Source organism: Bombyx mori, chromosome 13 (genome assembly GCF_030269925.1).
Source record: "Bombyx mori chromosome 13, ASM3026992v2".
Lineage (NCBI taxonomy): Eukaryota > Metazoa > Arthropoda > Insecta > Lepidoptera > Bombycidae > Bombyx > Bombyx mori.
The window spans coordinates 12,486,319-12,507,313 of record NC_085119.1 but is presented as its reverse complement, the minus strand read 5'-3'; the positions used below and the strand labels follow the sequence as shown (position 1 = coordinate 12,507,313).

The window sequence follows — 20,995 nt, the reverse complement described above, 5'->3', positions numbered from 1 at the left end:
TCCTGGCCTTTTCATTTTTCATTATTATTATATTTTTTTAAATTGTATTTTTTGACTTGTTTTTTCTTTTATTGTGAATATTTCTATTTATTTAAAAAAAAGAAAATATTTGAGAAAAAACAAAAAAAAAAGCCCGCTGAGTTTGTTTCGCCGGTTCTTCTCAGGACTGTGGCTTTTTTTGGAACCAGTGGTAGAGTTAACATTGTTATTTGTATTTTGACATTCAACAAGTGTGTCATACTGACATCTAAGTTGAAATAAATGATTTTGAATTTGAATTTGAATTTGTCGTTTCTGTATATTATTTTATAAAATAAAATCTGTAAATAATAAAATACTAAGTACTACTAAATACTTAGAAGTAACTGCGTAAACTAAAGTAAACTAGACATGGCAAAAGTGCAAGAATATGTACACACTTACTTTTTTTTTCTTTCTTTTTTCGTTTCTATGGTATTGAAGATTCTTTCCAACGTGAATAATGCGGTATACATTTTAATGACAAAAAATATGCTAGCATACTCAAAAATACATTTAAAGCAATAAAATGGTAAGAATGTACTGACTTAAAATAATATTCATTTTAGATCACGATTTTCAATTAATTTAAATATAATTATAACGAATATGTTTATTATTTATATTGCTTTTTCTTGTCACTAAGTCTAAATTTCTAGACAATTTGTTTGAAATGTTTATAAAAGATAATTTTTTTCGGGCCGGGGGCTGAACCTTCTACCAGGTCCCCGCTCCTGAGGGGCGGCAGGGTATGTGGAATTGGACGGTCCGCAGATTTTGAGAGCGGATCGCGAGCCCAAGAGGTTGAATTTAAGACCCTATCCACTAAATGACTCCTCTGTACTCTTTCACCCGACGTCCGAGGTCAGAACCTGGTCAGAGAAGGAGGGTTCCCACCATCAACACCACAACCAGACTCGCGGTGGCACCACGAGGACGCCCGACCGACGGGTCGTCGAGACGATCGTTGACGAACAACGACATCGGTCTTATAAAAGATATACATATATAATATACCTAATTTAAGCCTATAATACCTAAGTTAAGAAAATAGCCAATCTATTTCGTAATCATGACCTAGAAACACTTTAGATTCAATGATTTTCTTTTCAAATAACACAACACTTAACCGCAGCATAGAACAGACAAATAAAATATTTGCATTATTAATATTTCCAAAATTTATAGACGATTTATTAAAATTATTTTATTATAATAAAAATATATTATAATTTATTATAATTCTCGTTAATAACGCCTAGTCGAAATCTTTTACTGCTAAATGGATATCCCTAGATATTCATGAAGACAGATCATCGAACAACGCTACTTATTCTTCTGTACTGATTCTCATTTAAAGTAAATCAATTCAATAATTCAAATCGAAAACTTTCAACTAGTACTTATGGCGCTACCCTCCGAGAATAAGTTTTATAATGGTTTTTATTTTATTTTATAACCAGTCATAAAAATGTCTGGGATTTATCTTTCGGCTGCAGCACAGTCATAAACACTGCTTTGCTGACGATACTGGCTGACAACAACCACGGTCTACTCGTAAATACGTGCAAGAAAATATTATTTTATAGATTAAAATATTTGCTTCATTCGAAATCAGACAGATCTACGTCTTGTTTCAGTGTGTTCATGACTTCCTATTAGCACATTTTTTCTCCTATCCATGGTGATATACTTGAGAGGCTATTTCAGCTTCTCCTTGACGTGTAGGTGAGCTTACGGGGCTCACACCGGAGTGTTGCTAACACTGGCCCCAGCAAGAGCAGTGCTTCGCAGGATCTACCACCGGATCGGAAACGTGACACACTAAGAAGATCCGGCGGGAAACTCAGTGGGCTGTGATTAGCACCATTTGGGCACTGTTAATATCACTTCTCTGTCAGTGTAACATATTATACTTTTTAAAATTTATAAAAACAACTACGGTCTAACTAAGAACATACCTTTTTAATCGATTAATCAAGTATTCAATTTATGGTTTTCTTTTGATGAGACTATTTTCAGCTTAGGTTGTAAATTATTAAATTTCAAATTTTCTATACGCTTACTTTGTCAGCTTATTATAAATATAGAGCTGTAAGCTGTTCGAATTGCTACAGCAATCAAAAAGCACTAAGTTGATTTGAGTTGGGAAATAGAACATAAAATTTTATGTTGTGATAATGAATATTTGATTTAAAGGGAGCCATTACTGTTAATCAAACACTTAAATTAGCTACGCAATTAGTAGTTTCATCACCAGTGCGCCGGTTACTGTGTACGCTTCAGGCTATCTTAAATGAAAACATGCGGGTCTGAATTTTAAGTAATCTGATCAGAATGTTAAATAATCGAATAGTTTGTTTATGAATTAATAAAAAAAGAAACTTCAATTAGTAAACGAGATCCATACCTATATTAATATTATAGGTGAAGCAAAAACTTTCTACCCATTTTTACGAAAATTGCGCGGACGGAGGAGTATGAAATTTCCCACACTTATAGAGAATATAGAGATGGAATGCAAAATGTTAATATTTTTTTAAATTATGCATAATAAATACAGTAAATCACTAAAAAAAAACATTACACACACTACCATGTATTTGACACATACACGCATGCAATCTATTTCTTTATTGTCAAACTTTTCTTATTTCTTATAGTCTGTGGTCAAATTGAGAATAGATTAAATATTTTTTGTCTTAATTTATATTTGTCTTAAGTGTAGTCCTGGCGAAATCAGTGATTATAGAAGTATAATAATAGTCTTTGACAATAGAATCATAATAGTGTACAAACTTATAATTTCAATTAATGTTAATCGAATTTCGAGTCCCAGGGGACCTCTAGTTTTTATTAATACTCGACACTAGTCAAAAATTTTGTGCGTACATAATGTATCGTATAAGATTAATGTTTTGATTATTTATTAGAAGATATAAGGTACAAAAAATGATACAGCTTTTAAAATGTTTGAGCATCTACATTGAGAACAAGATGAAACATCAAACGATAGTCAATAAAACTTTTTTAACATTCACGCTTGTAACAAAGATTCAAACAAAATAAAGGAAAAGGAAGGAATTTCTTATAAACTGTCAGAACAAAACGCAGTGTGCAATTTGCGAGGCTATCAAAGGAATTCTCATGAAGAAACTGCAATTCAAACTGATCGCACTGCGTCTCAGCAGCGTCTATTTTACGAAACCCTGTCTTAGTGTTTTTGCTTTAAATCTAGCAATTCCCTAGCTGCGAGGAGTCAAGTGAGGTGTCATAAAAATTCTTGAATTGATTACAGTGTTTTTGTATAACTTGAATAAACAAAAAGCTACCGCATCGAATTATGTAATTTCAATAAGTCTTCCTATTTGTTTTCTGTTTTTATTCGTCAATTATCATTCCTATTAAAAGTGCTAAACGACTTTATGCTTAAATTAAATTACCAATTTTTTTCACGAATATAGAATATAGGTATACAAATTGATGTAAATTCCAAAATAACACATAAATCCGTTTTTTATATATATTTCAAGCTGAATACGATTATAAATAGAGGCTTAAAAAACTCTAAATAAGGTGCAACAAATTGATAAAATCTAATCAATTTGTCTATAACAAATAAAGACTTGTATGATTTATTAATTTTGTATTTTCTGTGCTAACTTATACAATAATTAAATGCCTTAACTTTAACAACATATAAGCTTAGAGGCATCCGCTACAAGATGTCGCCAATTTCCATACAGCAAAAATATTAGTCCTAAAGTATCGCAGTTTCAGGGTCCTGCTAATAGTGGCATTTGAACTATTTTGGCGGTAGACGTACTCTCACATGAGATCGATTGGAGAATAACTGCCGGTGCTATGATTGTCGTATCAAGCTGGAACCACATTTATGTGTTCAGCGTGATGTGATGTGAACAATAATGCCATGTCGTTCTTCAAACGAGACATGTAGGGAGTACTTAACAATAGGTAGCCGCTTGACTCTGCCCCTGACATTGCTGACGTCTATGAGCGACAATAACTACTCACCATCAGGCCTACCTGACGGCCTAGCCGTATACTCCTCTGCTTAAAACGGCAATAAAAAAAAAGCTCTGAATGTTTTAAATAATTGAAATGTAAAGTTGAATGTTGATCAAACTAAGACCTTGACATAATCGATACGGTTATGTTTAATACAGCAATGTGGTTATGAAAAACGGATTCAATTATCCGGATAACTCGCAATCCGCTGTAGAAATACGGTATTGTCGGCAACTGGACTGTGACCAAGCGATCAACGAATAAAAATTTGTAATGTATCTTTAAATTTGTAATGTTTTACAACAAACAATTTTTTTTAATGAAGTAAGCAAGTGGTACTGTGGATATTAAGCCCGTATGGGTAGATAGGGCCCTCCTATTTATTTTTACCGCATACAGCCATGGCCTCCAAAAGAGAGACAACCATTGTCCAAGTCAATTGAGGCTTTGTCTTCAAGTCACAGGGATGTCGGTATTCACCTTTATGATGTCTATCGGCTCCAGTAGTCACTTAGTACCGGAAATGCCGTGAGCTCATCTACTCATAAAGAGCAGCTTAGAGACCTCTTGTAAGTCCGCACGGGTAGGTACTACCACCCTGCCTATTTCTGCCGTGAAGCAGTAATGCGTTTCGGTTTGAAGGGTGGGACAGCCGTTGTAATTATACTGAGATCTTAGAACTCTTATCTCAAGGTGGGTGGCGGCATTTACGTTGTCTATGGGCCCCGGTAATCACTTAACACTAGTAAATTCGTAAGCTCGTCCACCCATCTAAGCAATAAAATAAAAATACACTCATTGGATTAAAGTAATATAAGCTTCAATTATTTTTTTAAACAAGTTTTTTAATGTTTCAAAATTTTTTGTTTTTGAAATACCAACCAATGACTAGCACAGAACTTGAAACAGTGATTTCGGAAAATGTTAAATAGTACATAATAATAAATCATATAAAATTACTGTCATTCATACGTATAATAAAATTATATCAATTTAAGTTAGGTATGCTACTTACTATATACTTAATGATAATGTAACCCAAATTTTCCGCGTAATTGCTTTCAAATAATTCTTAAACACGCCAGCGTATCCTGTATTTTACGTCATAGTAAGATTTCCGGCTCACATGTAGCAATTCAAATTAAGGGTACTCTATACCAATAGAAATGCAACCAATTACTGAAAATTTAAAGCCACCATGACACTCGATTCAATGAATGAAGACAGGTCGTGTACAATTACGTAATTGACATTAAATTGTTTATGGTAAAGTGTCATTGTCATTACGTAAGTAATGTAACATTTAATGTCACGTTTGACATGTGTAATCATAGACTTGACATGTAAAGAACATTCACATAACAATGCGTCGCAAAACGATATTTGATTTCGCAAATTGTATTAGCTTTATGTGACTGATATGGTGATAGGTAATTTGATGAAATAATCTTTTTTCCCAAGAAACTAATAGTAAACAATGAAAATCATTGAAATGAGCTATTGCGATAAATGCCCAATGGCGAAGGGTGATAATTTTTTATAAATATTTTGCGCAACTAGTCACAGTAGATGATGATCTACTTTAAGATCATGGTTCAAATTGCTGAAAATGTAGTTACGAATTTAAACCAATCGGTATTCAGCCTAATTGTTATAAAATAAGACAATCGATGTACCAAATCATGTGATTGAAATCCTTTCCGCAGCGGTGTTTGCGTTGGGGTTCTAGAGCTAGTTCCGAACTAAAAAATGTAATTTTCTTCAAGCATTTTATGGTACCACTTTAAGAAATAAAATCAGTTAGTTTCTGAGCATTTTTCTGTTTTTTTTTTCTTTTTCCTTTTGGAAGGTTTTGAATAATTCAAAATTCGTACAAAACTTAAGCAATATTCTTAACGCTCCTCGTATGTAGCAGTAGCACGCATGATACATCATCGCCATGAGCCTGTCTGTCCTTACATTACACATTCGAAGTTAAAGTTTATATCATTGTTAAAACTTTCGCATTTAGAAACCAACTAAAGATAGTTAGTAATAATGGTGACATGACAAAATTTTCTAACGAGTGCGCACGTCACTTTCTCCCATACAACGCATAGAAATCACGAGTCAATAGCCAAATGTGAGGTGTAAGTAAGTAACACCTTTATTTTCATTTGATGCTAGCGAAACTAAAATGAACAAGTGAGTATTATGTATAGTAATTTCATTATCTTCTTATGCTAAATTTCATAAATGAGTCGTCTATTATCAAAGGTGGCAATCTGTGCATTTGGACAAAAAAATGTTATTGATATGTCAATACAGATTGATTTGAATATAATCATCTCCTTCAAAGAATACGGTTCAAAACCTGCATTAAATAAAGGTTAATACTTAACCTGTTATTTATCTAAGATGTCGTTCCGAAGAGTTTTGTGACCATGTGACCATGCCAATGGAATACAAAGTCAATAATTCGTTTTTCTGATTTACCAATAATTGTCCAAAAGTCAGATTGCCGGCTTTGATAATAGTCGACTCAAATATTGATTTGAGGCCGAACGCTTAAGACAGTCCCAAGCGAAGCTATTCCCTATGATCTACAGTTAAAGATTTCGAGATTCGCATCGTTTCAAAATTAAAAGAAAACATTGAAACAGCGTTTAACAAAAGCTAATTGGCATTCAAAGAGCCTAGTAGGTCAATGCTTACGACTCGTCCAATATACTATCACACAAAGGACCAAATAAACATTAACACAATCGATGTGGCTCGTTTTAAAATATCTATAAACTTTCAGTATTGTTGTAACATTATAAACGGAAAAAGACGATTTTGGAATAAGATAAAATAAAAATAAAACCGAATTAGAAAGACATTTTAATCAATACGTTGTTATTTAAAAAAAACACAGTCACAAAGGATCATCATCTTGAAATCGATTTAAAATTTAAGGCTGATTGGGATCTGCTTTTCCTTCAAGATCCTTTTTAAATTCATAAAATGTGAACATACTAAATTGAGTAGCACCTATGATAAGTTTAGTAAACGAATCATATTTTCCGTTTCTCTTAATAGAATAATCTCATTGCATCCTGTACTCAATCCAAAAAAGTATCACTGAAGAATTACAAAAAATATCGTTTTGTTATTTGTACCTGTAAGTACTATAAAGGCATCCTCAAGATTTGTCAATACACCATGCGGTAATGTAGTACCATCAGCAATTGACCCAAATTTATAAATCAATGGTTATGATTTGTTGCACAATTTCGTTGTGTCATTTCGAGAGCTCATAATCTCCACTATGGCTTTAGGTAAGAGGGCTATTTCGAAAATTTGGCACCTTGAAAAATGAAAAACCACCGAATGAAATACGCCATAATCATTTAAACACTGCTAGACATGGATCCGTAAAACAAAATAAAACTCAACTCTAGTAATTTGAAAACAACAAGTTAAAGATACTTAGAAGTCGTTCTACGTACATCCTTGAATGTATTGCCAAAACTCTCACGGTATTACTCGGCAGGTTGGAGTATTTAAGGTCGCTAATTCGTCACACACAATACATTAAGAGTCTTGAATATGTGTCTATTGTGTTTGTGAAATCCATAATTTATAAATAATTTATTAAATTCAAGGTTTATTATCATTACTTAATCAAGATTGTACATCTGGTAAATTATTAAAGATTCATTAAATGGCTCAGATCAAACTATCAATAAATGCATGTCTTCTAGTAAATATGAATGGTAATGTTTCGGGCAAAATCTTTAAAAAACGTTGTTGCAAAACCTAACCTTCACAGCCTAAAGTTGCGAGTTTTCCATCGTCTATTTAACATTATGATTACAGATTACGGTGTGCATAAAGGAAGTGCTGATAAACTTAATAGTCATTGTTCAAGGTGGGTGTCGGATTATACAGCTTTTATTGTGTTATTATCAGTAATTATCTTGTGTGAAGCTAAATCGTAACATTATAATTTTTCGGTCCGTTGAACATTTATCTAGTATCATTAAAAGTTATGTTGAATTCACTTTTTAAAGTAAACTAAGCGCGTACCATTTTTAAAATACAATATCATTTTTCGTATTTAAGTTGGAATGCAGGTATTCGGTATGTTTTATATAATCATTTGATAATAATCGACCAAAGTATTATAAATAAATTTAAAACTATTTTAAATTAATATGGTATTATAGTGAATTTGAAATTGGTTTTTGTTATTTTAATGAATGCTCGACATGTTTCCTCTAATAACAAAGTTTGATTAAATGATAAATCTTCTGATTACTGCCGCAACGAGGATCCGATATGCAAATTTTCTGTACTAATAATCAGGGATGATACACAAAATTACCAATTCAACTATCGTTACTACCACGAAACACTTTATTAATCACACCACCTTAAAATGGTATTCACACAAAAAGATTCACTTGTCAAATTGTACCGAATTTCAAAGTGTCGTACTGAACAACTTAACAAAATTATACCGTAATAGAGACGTAACAGAGCCATGGTGCGATATAAATTAGTCCGTTGCGAATTGATCACGTATTTTTTTCGCCGCTCTCTTCAATTGACTTTCATAAAAGGACACCGCGTTTATCTTCGTTCCGCACGTAATTTCTTTCGATGCACTCAACTTGACCTTGTTGTTTAAAATATTGAACATTTAAATGTGAATTGCTACTAAAATACAGTATGGTGTTCATGATTAATTCGTGCTTGCAACTCGAAATAAGTGTTAAACTTTTGATCACCAGTCGAGTATAATGTGAGTTATATAAATAAATCCATATTAATATGCCACAGCCCGCCACTGAAGCAGAGTTTATCGCTACTACCAGTCATCCATATGCTCACCTGCTTTCGAAAGCAATTAAAAAAAAATGCTAATTTCAGATTTCATTCACCAAAACACTTGAAATTCAGATTTACACAAAAATATATTTTTCAAAATAATCATAAAAAAACCAACGTATGTAAACACTTGCATAAAATTTTCTCACAACATTAAATTGTCCAAACTGACTATTAAATTAAGTAGGTATGAAGTAATGGCACGCGTTCGCATAGCTCTATATTTTCACGCTTCCGTGGTCATAACTATTGCAAATTATTTAAAAAATTGAGTCGTAAAAGCGAGTTGCAAAACGTAAACGAAAGTCAATGCCAAGTAATAGAAAACCGGCCTAATTGGAGCCTGCCCACACTAGTTATTTCATTCTTTATTAAGCATTTCGCAAAACTATGCGGTCATTTAGGTATCTAAATATCTGTTTCGCGTTTCATATCTGTGTTAACATAATCGTTCTCGCTGTCTGGTTTGATGTGTTTTCATACGCAATCGTCTAGAATGAATTCGGATTCGTCCAAATATTAATCGTCGAGCCATCGGGGAATTTATTGAGGCATCAAAGAGGAGCCTTGCGCACATAACGACCCTTCAATTTCCTTTTCAGCCTGAATCCATTCAGGACGCGAAAGCATTCCCTCCAACTCGGGAGTTCCAATCAGGGGTTTCATTTCAATAATAAAATAATATAATACGAGATGCCGATGTAATCGCAGATGAGTTGAATATTAAAATGTACCTTCGATCCACTGACCAATTCCCTCGTGAAAACTCAATAAGCTATTTTTTGTCGTGAAATGAAATGCTCTTTTGTAAATAAAACGCCATCTAAAGTGTTATCATTGTTTTATTTTATATTATTATCTGGACTTATTATTTTAAGATATTAATTGAATTAGAATTAAAGTAGAATTCACTTTGTTCTTATGTACTCGGATAACAATAGCACTATTTTTAATTTCTTTTATAAAACAATTGTATTGAAAACAACAAAGATTTTAATAACATGCTAAAAATCATTGCCTTTGTACATAATTTTCCTATTACTCTGTACTATGTCTTCTTTTTTATGTGTACATAAATAAATAAATAAAATAAATAAAAAATCTGTTCATATTAAGGTACATCGTTTTTGCTTATAATATTAAGAATTTAGGAGCATAGGTTGCTTTTTTAATTTGTTCCATGGCGTATATTTCGATCACCTTATAATTAATGTCTGTCGGTAAATCCTCGCGAACTCCATAATTTTACGTAGAGCCTCCAAAAACTTAACTTTTAATAACTTTTCCATCATGAATTAGGTATAGCATCTAAGTACGCATTTGCCATCTGTGTCTCTGTTATGTAAATTGTTAATTCATCATGGTATCTTAAAATTAGTGGTGGTATAAAAAGAAATGGAGATCTGATGATACAACCATTAAAAAAATGTAACTTGTTATATGGTTGAAGATAAACTTTAAATTGTCGAATTCATCTTTCATTAAATAATAGTCTACTATCAAAACAAGGTTTGATTGATGTTAAATTGTTTTTAATAACTTTCCCATTTACCTATAGGACGACCAATGAATATACTGAATACAAATATTTTCAAAATATTATATTTATAACAATAGTTTTAATTAACAAGAGATATCCTTTGTGAGCAGTTTCAACTCTCTCAGAAGAACTATTAATATGTTTTAAAAGTGATTTCGATGTAAACTGCCGTTATTAAATACGCATTCAGACGTGCCATTATAAATACATATATTGTTGTTGAAAACTGTTGGTTCGTAACGTGTAAAATAAAAAAATAACATGCAATATTTTAATACAATAACGATTATATTATTTATTTTTATTACCGATAACGACTACTGCCTCTCGTATTGTTGACTTCTACGAGTATTGGTGATTAGTATATATCAACAATAAAAAAGGTGAAACCGTATATAAGTATTGTATATTTATTGTACATTTTGAACTGTGGTAAAGCTATTATACTATAAAATTGAGACATATAACTATAGTCAAGTAGGTGGCGAGATTCACATCGTGATGCTTATAAGATTCGATAACCACTTAACACCAGATGACGTGCGAGCTTAATAGGCTGCTATGACATAAGTTGAAGAACTCGAAAAATAAAATCTCAACTAATTTCCATGGCAATAAGAATATTTTACAAATTTAAATAATAATAGTTTTTGTATATCTGTTTACCTCTTACTCTGTGTTTTGAAAATGTAAAAGAGCATATTCAAACATTTTTTCACGTACATCGAATTAAAAACTAAAACCGACCCTTTGCGCATTTATTCCAAATAAATGATCGGTGAATTTCATTCATAGCTTATAGGAATTTATAAGACATGATTTATATGCGTTGCTAATGAAAATTTCATTGAACTTTATGAAACTCGCTGCTTCAATGAATTTTTTTTTTATTGCTTTCATTGCTTAGATGGGTGGACGAGCTCACAGCCCACCTGGTGTTAAGTGGTTACTGGAGCTCATAGACATCTACGACGTAAATGCGCCACCCACCTTGAGATATAAGTTCTAAGGTCTCAAGTATAGTTACAACGGCTGCCCCACCCTTCAAACCGAAACACATTACTGCTTCACGGCAGAAATAGGCAGGGTGGTGGTACCCAACCGCGCGGACTCACAAGAGGTCCTACCACCAGTAATTACGCAAATTTTAATTTTGCGGGTTTCATTTTTATGATGTTATTCCTTCACCGTGGAAATCAATCGTGAGCATTTGTTGAGTACGTATTTCATTAGAAAAATTGGTACCCGGTGCATCGCTCAATACGAGTAAACCGGACGTTCTTATCCGTTAGGCCACGACGACTTCATGATACGTGGATGCATCATGATAGTTTCCCTTTGTCTCTATCTCAATGTAAATAACAGTATAATACATACTCTCCATCTTAAATCCATATGATAATATCATCACACTAACGAGACATTGTCTACACGATAGAAAGTGATTTTGAATGATAAAAAGTGAAATATCAATACGGTATAGCATAATAAATTGAAAAGATACTTTAAAAAGTAATAGAACAAATGACATAATACTGTAATGTTTCCTACATTGCTGTGAATTTCAAATGAAATAATTTTGTTGTTGTTGTAACAATACACTGCGTATTAATCGAAATGAGTCGTCGTAGCCTAAATAATAAATAATAACGCGATTTTCAAATTCCGCAAACACGTTTTATACGTACTTAATTATGTTCACGAATGAATTCCACGATGAACGAATAACATCGTGTAATGAAAATCAAATTCACAAAAATATATAATTGTACATAAGAGGTAGGTATCCGCATTCAAATTGTCATATACCTTTTTTTTTCCTACCTGGCTGAGAGCCTTGAGAGGCTATTTCAGCGTAACCTTAACTAGTAGGTTAGCTCACGGGGCTCAAGCCTGACGACGGTGCTAACACGAACCCTAGCAAGAGCAGGGCTTCGCAGAATCTACCACCGGATCGGAAACGCGACCCACTGAGAAGATCCACCGAGAAACTCAGTGGGCTGTGTCTGAGGGCGAAAACCGCTTAACATCGTGTGAACCGTGAACTGATTCTGGGTGAATCTATATATATATATATATATATTGTATATAATACAATAAAAAAATAATTAAATTATATTTGAAAATAATTATGACACTGCAATATATTTTGTCGTCTGTGAATACATATTTGTCTCATTTTAATACTTAACTATACTTAACTGTTAGAACCACTTTGATAGAATTTACAGAAAAAATAATTAAGAAAAATCGACTTTACCACTATACTGCTCTGCCTCTGGCAGTGTTGACGTCCATTAGCAACATTAACTGCTTACTATCGAGTGGGCCTTATTCTTGACTGCCTACAAAGGAAATAAAAACAAGTAGAAAATTTGTTTTTTAAATCTGGCTTAGGATTTAATGTCGTATTCGTTTTATTGCCAATTACCTGTGAGTATTTTTTTGTACTGTAGGTATAACGACGAAAGATCGTCCACCGAGCGGGTGTTATTGCTCGATAGATTGACGGTCCAAATGTTGTTGTTCGGAACTTGTATATATGCAAGCTTATCTTGAAAAAGTCGTGAGTGAGATTCAGGCATTTGTCAAATATCTTGTATTTTATGAATGAATGATGTATTTTATTTCAGACAACAATAATTCCATATGTATACATAGTATCATTGAAACATACTCAAAATTAACAAAACCAATCAAATAAAAAAGATACATTTATTAAAAGTAATTATCAGTTGAATACATTTCAAATATTCCATTCAACTGATACTATATACTATACTACCGGCCACAGCATTATACAAATCTTATCAGTATTGCCTTAAGACTTATTAAAGAAGCTTCTAAGTATTATTATTTTAATTCATAAATCTATACTTTCTATATCTATACATTGTGTTATACTTCGTGTATTACAAATTGAATAAAAAATCAACTAAATGACAGTTTCTAAAATCTTGCACAATTAATTATGGCTTGAAATACAAGGTGAGCCTTTGCGAAATCTATCGTGATGGCAAAACCGCTGCTTTTCCGTGTCACACTAATTTTTATATGGACCCACTTATTATGTGGCTTAAAGAAAGGGAAAGCTCATGAATATTAAATTGCATTAATAAACATAGAAGCTATTTTATCTCACTTAATGTTGATAAATATTTTATGTTAGTTCTTCTAAAAGAATAGAACAGTGACTTATATGCGATGAATAAATAGCCTGAATAGTAGAGCTCTTGATTTTTTTAAAGGTAGAGAATGAGCTCTTGTTTTTCTTGTAGCTTGGAACCTTAAGAGTTGTTTTTAGGGATTTCCAAAATTACCGCATCCCGGTGACCCTGAAAACTGTAAATTATTCAGAATGTTGTTAGTAAATCAAGATAAGTTAACTTTCCTTCCTTCAAACCTGAGGGTCCTGATGAGTTTCGTCCTCACGATGTAGTTTCATCTGATCCTGTCTTCAGCTACTCTGAGAGCATCTTAGACGGTACGCACCAGCTTCGTTACCAGAAGCTGATGCGTACCTCTTTAGACCAATGCATTGGAGAGCGGTAGTCTGACCGCGTCCTAAGAACCAGAAGCTACGTGAACATTTAAGTGAAAATTACCAAATTAATCAAAATCGAGTTGTAAAAGAATCTTTAAGAATTTTTAGTCTTAAATTTTTTCTTTATAAGAAAACATCGGTTTTAATATTTTCCTCCAACAAGGCAATTATTTTCAATAACCTGTCGTAAGCTAATCGCAATGGAAGTCATTATTCACGACCGTAAATCACGCAATCAAATAACGATAACAGGTGATTTTACTCGTGTTTTTCTCGACGATTATCTGTTTTTCACATCGAAACCTTGTTCATTGAAGCGAAATCTGCCGGCAAACTTAAACCTGTTGATTAACGTGTGCTAACCCTGTACTATAAGCACCTCAGTGGATTTTAGTGCGTGACTTTAAACCAACAGCACGTATTACATCTCTGGTTTTAACGGCGACATGCAAACTCGTGAGTGTGTGAGCGAGTAATGTATTTTGGGATTAGAAATTCAGTCGGGATTTAAGTCCCGAGGTGCAACTGCTATTGAACGGGGTCAGCTCTCGGTCAGCCCGCTCGAACTGGTTTTCTTCATTATCAAAAGTCAATAACTTTCCGATGCATTCCGATTAAGGACCGCAGCTCAGATTAAACCACGTAACATAATTTTTTTTTTTTGGAACACGTCTCTGTAATCTGTTGTCTCTCTAGATGACGACGATAACGCAAATAAAACGACCCTCTAACTTTCATTGAAACGAATGGTTTTTGCAGCGAAAGCCAGCACTTTCGCTAAATTCAAATGTTCTTTTCAAATGTTCTTCTTTTTTGGGTGTGGGGGGAAACAAAAATACGAAATGCGCGGTATTTCATTTATTATAAAAAATAGTTTAGTGCGTTACGTAAGCTGATGTTGGACTATTAGAAATAACTAATAAATAAAATACTACCAGGTCTGATCTTACGACTATTAATTCTTGGAAACATGTTTTGTACTGTAATGTCCTATACCTGTCCAAAGTAACGTCCTAGATTTTTTTAAAGCAATGGCACCCTAAATGGGTTATATTATTATATAGTTATAGTTATAGTATATGGTACGGTAGCTGTTGCAATTATAATATATAAAATGTTGTTTTTTTGTTTCAGAATCGTCTTATTTTCTTTTAAATTCGATGAATCGACAAAAATCACCCTACTTATTAGAAATGAATTACACGAAAAACAATAAATCATTATCTTTTTACTGCTCCGGTATTAATACTTTAAAGGCAATAAAATCATTCGAATGACTAAATAGAGGAAATAGTAATGTCAGATAATTTAAGTACATAATTAGAAAAGTAAAAGTATTAAAATAAGTTTTATTGAGAAACATTGAATGCCTTTCACTTGCGACTCGTAAACATTGTCTTACGTAAAAATGGATTATATCAAAGATTGTAAATAACAATCAAATAGATCTCGAATTTAGAGGCATAATGCCGGATAACCGTGATTCCGTTTTTTCAAATTAAACATTATATCTTTTGTATAATTGGTAATAATATAATTTATGTTTATTATGTATCAGGAACATTTTAGGAAGAAATTTTGTTTTAACCAAATTGGTTTAGAAATTGTGGATCGAAATATAAAGAAAAAATACAAATATTAGATTAGCTATATAGATTACATAGAAAAAAGCAGTTTCAGAAAAAAAGTGGAACCTGCCTTGTTTTTTTGATGTCGGAAAATATATCCACTGCTATGAAATAGTTCTAAATAACGAATTGGCTTATAAATGATTATAAAGAAAGAAATGGGATTGTAACCAATATTTTTGGTCCAAATTTTTATTATAACAAAAAAAAAACAAATTGTACTTCCAACATTAGACTAACGTGATTAGCTTATTCGTAAGAAAACATTTTTAAAATATTATCGATACCTAATATACTAATGCACAACAAATAAATGTAGCTAACCAATACACTATGCAAATAATTAATTTATTAACATGAATAATCGATATAAATATTTAGTACCAGTTGTTATTGTTAATTGAGTTGTTTACAACTAACAATTATTCTGTTTTATTGGTTTTAAATTTGAGATACCTTTTTAATTGCCACATAATATAGGCAGATGCCTGCCAAGTCGTGACCGTAACCCATCGATCGAACCTTGAAAAAGAAAACATGTGCGAGATTCACAAACAAAATACTATTGAAACACAGTACATAGACACCTTAACTTAAATGCCGCCATCTACCTTGATATATGGGGTCTAAGTCTCAACTGTGTATGTATAGTGACCAACGGCTGTCGCACAATCAAATCATAAATTAAAAAATCAATAATAAAATGAGTCAATCTTGAATTTTATTTTTACTATCGCACCGCCCGCCACCGGAATCGATCTATTCTACCTAGAACCAGTGCGTTCATCCAGTGTGCTTCCCGAGATATTTTTTTGGCTTTGGAATGAGCGCCAGATGTTTACCGAGCGCTATGACATGTCCATCTTCAAACGAGGCTTGTTTAGAGTATTAAACGGTCAGCAGCAGGTTGGCTCTGCTCTTGGCCTTGCTGACGTCCATGGGCGACGGTAACCACTCACCATCATGTGGGCCGTATGCTCGTCTACCTACAAAGACAATAAAATCGCAACTATTACCCGGGCATAAATAACTATGACAGTCCAATTTATTTCTATAAAACTTTTACTCGCAGATAACGGGAAAATAAATATCTTTTTACGTTTAACTTCCTGAATTATCTCGAAATATGAATAATCTGTACAGGAAACGTAACTTCCGTGCTCGCGTATCGACATTAACACAACAGACAGGCCACTTAAGTGAGTTTTAGCTCAGCTTTAAAACTTCTCACCTACTGAACAATCTACGTGTTTAATTGTGAACGTTTATTAACTAAATGAAAATAAGACTTAATTTTTGACGCTACTCCACCCTTCGGTGTCTCTGGGGTGGCAGTATGGAAATTATACCCTCCCGCCACTCGTTACTAAAGCATACTCTCCCCACCAGGACAATACATGAGAAGGTGAGTTTACGCAGTACTATTTAAGTGTAACGCTACGTCGCCTCGGCATAATGTACCTTCCATAATACTATTTGAAGTTCTGATGTGTCTTGACGCAAACCTTGAATAATACGGATAGTTTTTCTTTGAGCGTGGCTCTCATTACGAGAAAAATGGAACGCGTGATAGCTTCGTTGTCAAAATAGGCTACCGATGCATGCATAAAAAACTACATTTAATCACTGTATTATGAAACTTTATTATGAATTTACTGGTGGTAAGTACTCTTGTGAGTCCGCGCGGGTAGGTCCCACCACCCTGCCTATTTCTGCCGTGAAGCAGTAATGCGTTTCGACTTAAACGGTGGAGCAGCCGTTGTAACTACACTGAGACCTTAGAACTCATATTTCAAGACGGGTGGCGCCATTTATGTCGTAGACGTCTATGGACTCCAATAACCACTTCACACCAGGTGGGCTGTGAGCTCGTCCGCTCATCTAAGCAAAATATAAATATAATATATACAATATAATAAGCCATTTTTTTCTTGCTGGTTCTTGTCAGTGGTACAGTAATAGATCAGGCATTTCAATGAATTAGGTTGCTATATTTAGAGCCGTTAAGATCAACGAATCCGTCGATCGTAACTCTGGATTTCCACGTGTCTAGTTTTGTACTGGTCGGAGCTCAGACTTTCAAGCGAATGTTCAGAAGTGTCTCATAGAAGATGCGACCTCCCACCCCGGCCACTATCATAAATTTTTATTAACTACTGAACCGCTACTGTATAACCTTTGAACTTACCAACATTGACGGTCTCACATTGTAAAAGCTATATTAAAATTATTCATATAACTTAATTTTTAATTTTCCAGACACCCACCCGTATTTGATTTCAATGTATTTTCAGAAGTGAACAAATCTAATTTCGAGCTTAAACAGAACTTCATAAGACGTTTAGGAAGCTAAGATCCTTTCCAAACACAAAATAGATCTCCACTAAAAAACAAAAATGCTAAAGCAAGCATAGCTTTTGTCGGCATTAATCCAGTAAACAACTTTATTTACACGGCTCCGTTTCTAGAGATCGTTTTGTTCCGCGATGAGTTCCGTGCCGGGCTCCCGTTGCATTCGGAACGTATAGTGATCTCGGTGAGCAGCCGGGAAGCGCAATACAAATACTTTAATACGTTTTCAGTCTAAGATATAAAACTAATGGATGTGAATGTCTATAACTCACAGCCCACTGAGTTTCTCGCCGGATCTTCTCAGTGGGTCGCGTTTCCGATATGGTGGTAGATTATGCAAAGCACTGCTCATGCCAGGGCCAGTGTTAGCAGCTCTTCTGGTTTGAGCCCCGTGATCTCACTCACCTACATGTTAGGGTGAAGCTGAAATAGCCTCTCAAGGCTATCAGCATAGGTAGGAAAAAAATCTATAAATTGCACACGTACATCGCTAAATATGATGATTTGACCCTTGGTTTCGATCAATAGTCATTGGGATATTGCATCATAATCTCAAACACTAGTAAAAACACTCTTTTGATCATTAGATACTACACGTATACTAGATTCTTCCACTGTACATAGAGAACATTTGGGAGTCATTTCATCAGTGAGTAGCCTGTGAGCTCTTCAGAATTACGTTTTCATCCCAAATTGCTTCCAGTCGAAATTGCAATGTAATATATATTAGAACTTCCACTGTTTGTAGAAGTTAACACGAGATGTGCGACAAGCTCTCCTGTATATCCAAAACAAACAAAAAACTGCTGTTACGTTTTATCTAAATCTCCGATATTAATTATAAAATCAATTTAATTAAATATAGCTAAAATTATAAAGTGCATAGCTCTCCAAAACCTAATGGGTATCAGTGGTATCATTAAAAAGCTTGTAAGATTTAAGCTCTATTAAAATAATTTCATAATGTACATATCTAACAAAAAGCGACTTTCTTACACTAATCGGCTAATAAAAATCTGCTTACGTGTCAATTTTTTTTATATACAACGTCTTTTACAAAATCTATCTTCATCAAGTAAAGTGATAAAACCAACTTACAAAGCACGGAAACAATGCATGCATAGTGCAGTGCACTAAATCAAACAATAATTTGTATATTTGAAGAACCCACCATACTCATATCACTTCCATTGAAAACTACCTCATAGGATTTACACAGGCGAGACTAAACGTGTAATGCTTTTGTAAAACAAAGCCTGGCGTTGCTTGTTGTGTTAATTAATGTCATCCCCACTCGTAGTGGATACGTGAATAACAGAGAAACCTAATTAGATAGTTTAATTTAAAAGTTGACGTTCAGTTGGATATAAAAATCAAACTTTTGCAACATACAATTCTGGGAGCCTATTGACATAACCAACGAAAATGCTGACACCCACCAGGAGTTCTAAGTCTAAAGTGCATAGTATAACAGCTGCAACACACTTCGAAACGGAAGGCATTATTGCTGTAGAAATACACATGGTGGTGGCACCTCACCTTGCCCAAAACCCGTCATTACGGATCCTCCCGATCCATTAACGGTGCTTGTAGGTACCACAAGCACCGGTCACCGTCCTCGTCGAAGCCGTCGTTTGCTACGAAGGGCTCCACGAGCGAATTAACCCATACACACAGCCCACTGAGTTTCTCGCCGGATCTCCTCAGTGGGTCGCGTTTCCGATCCGGTGGTAGATTTTGCGATGCACTGTTCTTGCTAGGGTCAGTGTTAGCATCACTCCGGTTTGAGCCCCGTGAGCTCACCTACAAGTTAAGGTTACGCTGAAATAGCCTCTCAAGGCTATCAGCTTAGGTAGGAAAAAAAAGTAGCGTACGAGCTCACAAGACACCCTACCAGTAGTATCATTAGATAAAATAGTATACTTATTACGAGTAAATCTAAAACAATTTAAAAATTTAACTTAATAGTCTTAAAAGTCGTTGAAATATGAACACGACCCCTTTTACTACTTTGACATATTAAATGATTTAATGAACGTACATTGTACCTTGGCTGTACCGGTAACCTGTCGGGCCAGGACCCTAAAGTTTGCTCATTGTTAGCACAGGGATATAATGCCCGACCGGGTTAATCTTGTACGTAATCGACTGCTATATTCTGTTACCTCAGGTATCAAGATTGCTATGTTTGAGCTATGATTTATTAAATATATTGTGGATTAATGAAAACAGTATAGTAAACAGAAGGCTTCTGGTGGTAGGACCTCTTGTGAGTCCGCACGGTTAGGTACCACCACCCCGCCTATTATTGCCGTGAAGCGGTAATGCGTTTCGGTTTGAAGGGTGGGGCAGCCGTTGTAGCTATATTGAGACCTTAGAACTTAAATCTCAAGGTGGGTGGCGCATTTAAGTTGTAGATGTCTATGGGCTTCAGTAACCACTCAACACCAGGTGGGCTGTGAGCTCGTCCACCCATCTAAGCAATAAAAACAAAGAAAAAAAGAAGAAGGTTAAGGAAATGAACTCTTCAATACGAAAACATGTAGCCTTAATTTTTTAGAATCAATAAAAACCTACTCACTCACTTGCCAATAGATTGCTGTGAGATGTATGTACATTTGAAAATGAAATAAAACAAAATCCAGAATCTTATCATTTAAAATTAGATCCGGATCCGGCATCAAATTAATTAATTGAAAGCCAAACTGAATTACGCCACTTAGCGAAAAATGTGATATCATTGCATTTTTTGTGACATTCTTTTTTTTGCAACCAATTTTTATGTACTCGTGAGAAAATTCAGTGACTATATCGGTACATACGTTAAACGAATTTGTTTTTCGAAAAGCACTAACGTTATAAAAAGAACTACATTATTCGTTTCATATGAAGCGTGAAGGCTTGTTTCGAGTCACATTTTTTGTACTAATAACGCTCAAAATATCAACAATAAATGTCGCATTTTTTTACAAATTCTTAAACAACGACGGTTTTTTTTATTTTATTTTTTATTGCTTAGATGTGTAAACG

The 20,995-nt window shown here is 34.0% G+C and overlaps 1 protein-coding gene and 1 long non-coding RNA gene across 5 annotated transcripts in view; both read left to right on the top strand.

Moving 5' to 3' along the window:
* The window catches only part of LOC101741917 (uncharacterized), a 164,792-nt gene that overhangs the window by 51,707 nt on the left and 92,090 nt on the right, over positions 1–20,995 (top strand). The window lies entirely within an intron of this gene.
* On the top strand, positions 5,347–9,735 carry LOC134199929 (uncharacterized). Its single transcript, XR_009974601.1, has 3 exons — positions 5,347–5,573; positions 7,888–7,939; positions 9,504–9,735. It is a non-coding gene; the product is annotated as an uncharacterized LOC134199929 (long non-coding RNA).